This window comes from Octodon degus, unplaced genomic scaffold (genome assembly GCF_000260255.1).
Source record: "Octodon degus isolate 3935 unplaced genomic scaffold, OctDeg1.0 scaffold00173, whole genome shotgun sequence".
Lineage (NCBI taxonomy): Eukaryota > Metazoa > Chordata > Mammalia > Rodentia > Octodontidae > Octodon > Octodon degus.
This window is the reverse complement of record NW_004524749.1, coordinates 136135-144157: the sequence shown is the minus strand read 5'-3', so window position 1 is coordinate 144157 and position 8023 is coordinate 136135. Positions and strand designations below refer to the sequence as shown.

General features: G+C 43.9%; 1 pseudogene; it reads right to left on the bottom strand.

Annotated features, from left to right (window-relative positions):
* Window positions 1–267: 267 nt before the first annotated feature.
* Window positions 268–1092, bottom strand: LOC101583342 (annotated as a pseudogene).
* Between the last annotated feature and the right edge of the window lie 6931 nt (window positions 1093–8023).

Below are 8023 nucleotides of genomic sequence, written 5' to 3'. Positions count from 1 at the left end.
AGGGAGACGGTTCAGCAGAATAAGTGCTTCCCTGGCAAGCACAAGGGCCTGAGTTCAATCCCCGGTTCCGCAAAAAAGAAAAAAAAAAGTTTTTCCAAATACTCGGAAGCTGAAGCATAAAGAAAAAATTTGAGAAATTGTATGGCTAAGGGGTTGCTCCATGCATTGTCTTGTTTTGTTTTGTTTTTGGTGGTACTAGGGATCAAACTCTAGACCTTGTGCTTGCCAGGCAAGCACTTATTCCACTGAGCTACCTCTCTATCCCCTCTATGCACTGTTGACATCGATGTCAGCATCAAAATCTTCTCTATCTTCAAAGTATGAACTAATGTCACTTTCCTCTTTTTCACCATCGTCACCATTGTCACCACCTGCTCTCCTCTCCTCTTGGTTTTCCTCATCTGATTGTTCGCCATCACCCCTTTTCCAGTTCCTCAAGTTTTTTCAATGCATTTGCAGTATTAGTGAGGCAAGAGGCTTTGGCTATATGTTTTGAATTTTTTTTTTTTTTTTTTTTTTTTTTAGAACCAGGGATTGAACTCAGGTCCTTGCGCTTACCAGGAAAGTGCTTATTCTACTGAGCCATCTCCCCGGCCCCTGGCTATATGTTTTGAGCTTGGGGATTGGAGGTCTGAGGGCTTTGCATATTTTTCCCTCGGCTTTATCTCTTGGGAGGCTTCTCTGATCTGGAGACCATTCTCTTTCTGTGCCTCCATGTATCTTTTACTGGACCTTTGGTATGTTTGTTTGTTTGGGTAGTGTTGGAGCTTGATCCCAGGGCCTTGCCCATGCCAGGCAAGAGCTCTACCATTGAGCCACCTCCTCAGCCTTACTATATCTTTCAAACTCCTACTTTTCTTTAGGTTTTTCTATTGAATAAGGCGTCTTGTATTGTTTCTTTCAATTCCCGGTTCCAGGCCAACACGTGATCTTCACTTTCTCCTGTTTTCAGTGGCACTGGTTTATAATCTGTGTCAGAAACTGCACGGGTGGTTTCAGCACTACTTTGGGTAACTCCTCACCTTTGCTAAACCCAACAGCCTCAGTATTAAAGGTACAGGATGCATGTCCTCTTCCCTTATTTCCAGCCATCAAAACTAGTTCAGCCGAAGGGCGGGGCAAACTCTGCTCTCTAAGGGCAATAAGCCTGGAGGCTTCCTAGAGGTTGTGCAGCCCAGGTGCACAGCAGGGCAAAAGGCAGGGGTTCTGCCTGAGCCACGTGGGGGTGCCCACCGCCCTAGAAGCAAAGGGGAGCTGGCCCCGCCCACAGCAACTAGGCTCCTCCCCGCCGGCCAGGCCCCGCCCACCAGGCCGACCCTGTGTTTTATAGCATCATGTTTACAGTTTAGGATTTTCAGAGTTTTGTTGTTGTAAAGTAGACTGAGTCTCTTTGTATGATGTCCATTATTGTTCTCATGGCAGCCACTCTTCCTTGTACTTCTACAGATAGTTTTATGCCTACTGTGGCGCTGGTCTCCAAAATAGATGAATAATCTACAGAGGTGTACACAATTTTTGTACACACTAATCCGATTTCGTTTTTGTTTTTGTCAAACTTTGCTTTTTTCTAACTTACTGGAGATGTTCTGATCATTTAAAACTCTTTCAGTGCGCTTTGTTTACATTTTAGCACAATCCTGCAGGCAGTAGTCCCTAAAATGTAAAAGAAATTTATTTACCTTAAATTTTGTCTTTGCAGTAGGGAATTGTGACTCTGTCGGTCCGGCCGCACAGAATATTTTATATATGACTATTTGTTCTTTGTAGTAGCCACAGTATGAATGGTTATCATAGAGGAGCCGAGCTACGTGTGTGCAAATACTAGATTACCATCTGTGAGGCTCTAGTACAATGGAGACAGCCTGAATAATTAAAAAGGAATTGCGCGTTATTTTCTCATGTCTTTCCAAGGAAGGGATGCAAATTATCAATCTTTTAATGAATTAAAAATAAATTTTATGGTTAGGATTGGTATCAAAAATGATTCATTTAAAACTGCACATAGAAAACTTGGTGATTCCATTTATTTAATTTTATTTGTCGTTTGAGTACTGAGATCAAACCCAGGGCTGTCATGTCCTGGCAAGCACTCCATAACTGCATCCTCAGTCTTGCATTTTATTTTTCAAAATAACTACTTTTTATATATTATAGAAAACTTCAAATATTGACCTAGGAAGGCTTAGAGATAATACTTGCAATTAATACACTGTTTGTTCATTTTGAGATGTTTATAAGCATATGCCATAATGCTCAGCTTCAGTTAATAGACTTTTATTAAGCCCGGTGTGGTGGTACATGCCTGTAAATCCCAGCACTTCAAAGGGCGAGGAAGGAAGATCACAGAGAGTTGAAGACCAGCCTGAACTGCATAATGAGACTCTGTCTCAAAACAAGACAAGACGAGGCTAGGCTAGGGGATGCCAGTGGCAGAGCACCTGGCGAGCATGCATGAGGCAAGGTCTGAGATCCAGAACGGAAACAAAAAGGGGTGGGGGCTCTGTTCTCTATATAACATTACAGATTTAAATTTGTTTTATATGTGACTAAAGAAAATGTGTAATTTATCAAGGTGACATTCTATTAAACTACTTTTATTGACTAAAGACATGCAGTGAAAAGTCCTAATTTCTTATTTATTTATTTATTTATTTTGTGTGTGGCCAGCTCAGCCCACCAGGGGGCGGGGTGGCTGGCATGTGGTGCTGGGGGATTGAACCGCCGTCCCTGTGTTTTGCTTGGCTTAGCTTGTTCTAAGTAGGTGCTTTAGACCACTGAGCCATCTCACCAGCCCGAAAAGTCCTAATTTCAAAACACTGTGTTCTTAGTTTCATATGAAGATTGTGTGTGTGTGTGTTCGTGTGTGTGTGTGTGTGTGTGTGTGCATGTAACAGAAAATATCTTTTATTGGTAAACTTTTCCTTTTGTCTAACATTACTGAGGACAATTTTGTGAAGTAAGGTCAAAAACTCTTATTTCTCTAATAATTGATACATTGTATCAACCTGGGAAGCTTAGGCTTACCTAAGTAACTCAGAAGTTCTACATAATGGGGTGCAGTGGACTCACCCTTTCAACTCTAGGATGTTCACTGTGTCAACTTGAGAAGTTTAAAAGTTTGAATGATTCAGCAGGGGACCGGGGTCCTCGGTAAGCCTCCCGAGCCTGTGCAAGAGGAGGGCAGGGATGGCGTGCGTGCCACAGTACAAGGGAGGACAAGAGGCTTGCTCTCCGCTCCCCTTTTGCTCTAGCTGCTTCTGCCACCTTCTGCCACCTTGAACTGTTGCCCCTGTGCCGCGCCACCCTGCTGTGGGGCCAGCCGAGTACGGACTGAAGCCTCCACAAATTGTGAGCCAAATTTACCTTTCCTTCCTTAATTTTGAGTATCAGGTATTTATTTATTTATTTTGAGGAACCGGGGATTGAACTCAGGCCCTTGCACTTGTCAAGCAAGCACTTATTCTACTGAGCCATCCTTCCAGCCCTGAGTATCAGGTATTTTGTCTCAGGAACAAGAGAAAAGTTCCTTAACTTTGCTTAAACATTATATATGTGTTGAAACATCACATTACCCCATAAATATGTACAACGATTTTTTTTCCCTATTTCTGTCTCTCCTTTTTTTTTTTTTTTTTTTTTTTTTTGGTGGAACCAGGGATTGAACACATGCCCTTGTGCTTGCCTGGGAAGTGCTTATTCCACTGAGCCATCTCCCTGGCCCTATCTTTCTTTTTTTTTAACCAAATCTGGGAACATTTAATTCATTGAGTTAAAACTTTCACAAATTGAACTTTAGTACTCAGCTAGCAAAATTTATTGAGTTACAGGGCTGGAGAGACAGCTCAGTAGGATAAGTGCTTCCCTGACAAGTGCAAGGGCTTGAGTTCGATCCTCGGTTCTGCCAAAAAAAAAAAAGAAGTTTAGGGTCAGGGAGATGAGTCTTATACTTAGTTTTGCAAAGACAGCATGTTTAGAAAGATACAGATTCAATAATAATTAAAAATTTCTGATCTGTACTTTCCTGTTTGATTGTAATACTTCTAGGAAGGATTGTCCACTAGCCAACTCTCCTCTTGCAGAAGGATGTTGTCATTTTATCTAAGAGTTTACTCTTAGTTTTATTGCAGAGCACGATTTCCCTCGAGCCTTTCTTTCTTACAGCCATTTCTTTCCATCATTTTTTTCCTATAACCAGGCCACAGTGAAGTCGAAGCAACCGAAGCAACCGACAGAGAATAGCTTTCACACTCCTTCTCTTGCCTTTCAGGTGCTGCAGTACCGTAGAGTCCCGTCAGGGTGTTGGGAAGCAAGGGGCCATTCTGTTAGAGGTTGCTGCAGTTTATCCACAGCTCAGACTCCTGACAGACGTGACAAGCTGGGGAGCAGCAGAAACAATGGGTGCACCAGGAAGACTAGAATGTCCAGCAGACACTACAGAATTAAGACAGACATTCCTGGCACAGTTTTGATAGACTGAAGATGCCAAAATATTCACGGGCCATGAGATTCCTGAGGTTGTTCTCGAGGAATCCTTGCAAACCTCGCACAGGAATCCTTAGCACGTCCTGCCCGGCTTCCCTTGAGCTGGCAGGGAGCCACCTGTGCATAGCGCATCTACACTGCAGCTTCTCCCGTGGGAAGTGTGGGGAGGGCATTCGCTGGGGGTTATGGCAGGGCAAGCCGTAGGGAAGGGCATGCATCCCTCCTTCCTGGCTGCTGGTGGAGGGCAGTTTCCCCAGCGGCCAGTCTAAGGTTAGCAGTCTCGAACTCACCGTGTTAATGCTGTTTTGCACAGCACACGATGGCATGTTAGTGAACAATCAAAAGGAACAAATTACTGATATGGAAGAATGTGGGAAGCATTATGTGAAGTGAAAGAAAAGGCCTGAAAATAAATAAATAAATAAATAAAAAAGGCCAGGTGTGGTGGCACAACACTCAGGAGGCTGAGGCAGGAGGGTCGCCTCGTGTTCGTGGCCAGCCTGGGCTACACAGGAGACCCTGCACCCCACCCCCATAAGCTAAGAAAGGAGGAACAAAAGGCCATGTACTGTATAACTCCATGCATAGACAGCGCCCACAGTAGAGAGCACGTGGCTCCTGAGGGCTGGGACGTCACAGGGAAATTGCTCATCGACAGAGGCATGTTTGAGTGTTTTCCCTTGGAACTGAGCACTGAACCCGTGCTCTTGGGTGCTAAGCACTCACTCTGCCACCAGATTATACCCAGCAGATTGCATACTTTGAGTCCCTCCACCTTGCCTTCCTTTCTCTCGTCAATCCTTCATTTCTTTCTTTTGTTTTGGTAGAACCGGGGGATTGAACTTTGGCTCTTTAGCTTGCTAGGGAAGTGCTTATTCCACTGAGCCATCTCCCCGGCCTTCATTTCTCTCCCTTCCCACTCTACTCCCTGGCGCCCTCAACCTCTTTTGATCTTCCTACCTCACTCTTGGCCTCCAGAGTAGCTGGGATTACAGGTATTCAGCGCCATGCCTGGCTGGGATGAGAGAGGATTGTACTAGTTCAGGATGTCTTGAGTTCAATATAGAACCTAGGCTGACCACAAATACTTAGTGATCCTCCTGCCTCAACCTCCCCAATAGGAGGATTACAGGTCTGTGCCACCGTGCCTGGCTCATGAAAACTATTTGTTTAAAATAGCAAATTTATTTTTAAAATAAAATTTAATTTTTTTTTATGTATTTAGTTAGTTAGTACGGAGTCTCACTGCATAGATCAGAGTCATCCCAGTCTCAGCCTCCCAGCACTGGGATTACAGGCGTGTGCCACCACTCCTGGTTTGGTGGCCATCACAGAGTTTCAGGGCTGGCATAGCATGCAGTCAGGGATCAAACATGGGTCCCTGTGCTTGCCAGGCAGGTGTTTAGACCACTGAGCTATCTCCCCAGCCCACAAATTAATTTTAAAAGATTAATTTCATTGGTACACTCGTTTACAAAACTTTTTTTCCATTGTTTTCCTCCCCCTTCTTTTTTTACACCTATACCCACCCTTTCTCTCCCCTTCTATTTTTTTCTTTCTTTCTTTTTTTTTTTTGGTGGAACCAGGGATTGAACTCAGGCCTTTGCGCTTGCCAGGCAAATTCTTATTCTACTGAGCTATCTCCCTGGCCCCCCCTTCTTTTTTTTTTGGCGGAACCAGGGATTGAACTCAGGCCCTTGCCCTATGCCAGGGAAGCACTTATTCCACTGAGCCATCTCCCTGACCTCTATCCCCTTCTGTTGTTCTCCTTCCCATTTGAACATTTTCTTCCTGCTTGGGTTTCTCACACAGAACAATGCTTTACTTTTTTATTTATAGATCAAACTTGAGACCTTGCGCTTGCCAGGGATATCCCCAGTCCCAACTGTGCAATATTTTAAGTTTGGGTGTCTGACTTACTCCACTTAAATTATTATCTCAAGGTGCATTTATTTACCTAAAAATGTTCGATGCTTATCCTTCTTTAATCCAGAGTGGTGCTCTGTTGTATGTAAAAAACCACATTTTCTTTATCCTTCCATCTATCGAAGGCCATTGGGCTGTTTCCAACCTTTAGCTTTTACAAATTGTGCTGCTATAAACACGGGTGTGCACACATCGCTGCAGTATAATGTTAAATAACAATTATTTTTTAAAACAAAAAATAAATTGCCATATTTTGTCAATTCTCTGTAATAGGTACATGATTTTTTTTTTCTTTTGAGACAAGTTGTCTCTAAATTGTTCAGGCTGGAGTCGAACTTTTTAAAAAATGTATATTTAGTACAGGGTCTCACTACACAGATCTTATAGTAATCATCCTGCTTTTTAGCTTCCCAAGCGCTGGGATTGCAGCATGTGTGCCACCACGCCCAGTTTTTATTGCCGTCTCAATGCGCCTGGCGGTGGTGCCTGCACGGCATGCTGGGGATCGAATCCCGGTCCACTCCTCTGCCTACGCAAGCGCTTTAAATCACTGAGCTATATGGCCCGTCCAGGACTTAAACCTTTGTTCTCCTGCTTCAATTTTATTTTTAAAATCAGTTTGTTTGTTTGTTTTTTCAATTAGAAAGTTAGAGAGGGTTGGGGAGATAGCTCAGCGACGGATAAGCCTGTCTCCCAAGTGCAAAGTCCCGAGTTCAATCCCAATGGGGGTGGGGGTGGGGGGGAGGGGGGGTGTTGAAGTCGTTCTCACTCATTTAAGATTGATTAGAGTCTCTAGTGAAGCCCACTGCTGGGAGAGGCGAGGCAGGGTGAGGGGACCCAGAATCCTGGAAAGGAATCCTGGAAGGGCGGACTATGAAGGACTCTTCCTCGGGCTGAGGAGGAAAAGCCCTGAGGGCCCAGCTCAGATAAGGCTTATCGCCCCTTTATCTTCTCTGAGCTGGAATTTCCTCTTGCCTTTGGAGTTTAGACTTGTGACCTGCTCTGTAGTCCCACAGCGCCTGGGGGCTAAGAATTTTACTATCTCTCCTCCAACCCCATCACCACACCAACACCAAAGGAGACCTCTATGCACAGGAAACCACCAACCAAGTGAAGGGACAACCCACAGAATGGGGGGAAAAAAATGCCAGCTATTCCTCAAAGGTCTAACACCCAGAATAGACAAAGAACAACAACAAAAATTTAGACATCCCCCCCCCATTTAAAGATCCTTTTGAAAATGGGCATCTCCTGGGGATTCAATCCTTGGGCCTGCTGTGCTAGCCTCACCCTGAGATGGCAATTGAGACTGGGTATGGTGGCGAGCTCCTGTAATCCCAGCTCTTGGGAGGCTGTAAACAGGTGGATCACTATGAGTCTGATCTAGTAGTGAGACCCTGAACACCCTGTAGACTCTTCCCTAAAATACAATAAATAAATAAATAAATAAATAAATAAATAAAAATGGGCATCTAAAATGCACAGATAGCTCAGTAGAATAAGTACCTGCCTCCCTAGCTCAAGGTCCTGAGTTCAATCCCCAGTATCACAATAAATAAAATAAAATACATAGATGTTTCTCAGATAAAGAAATACAAACAACCAATAAATGTTT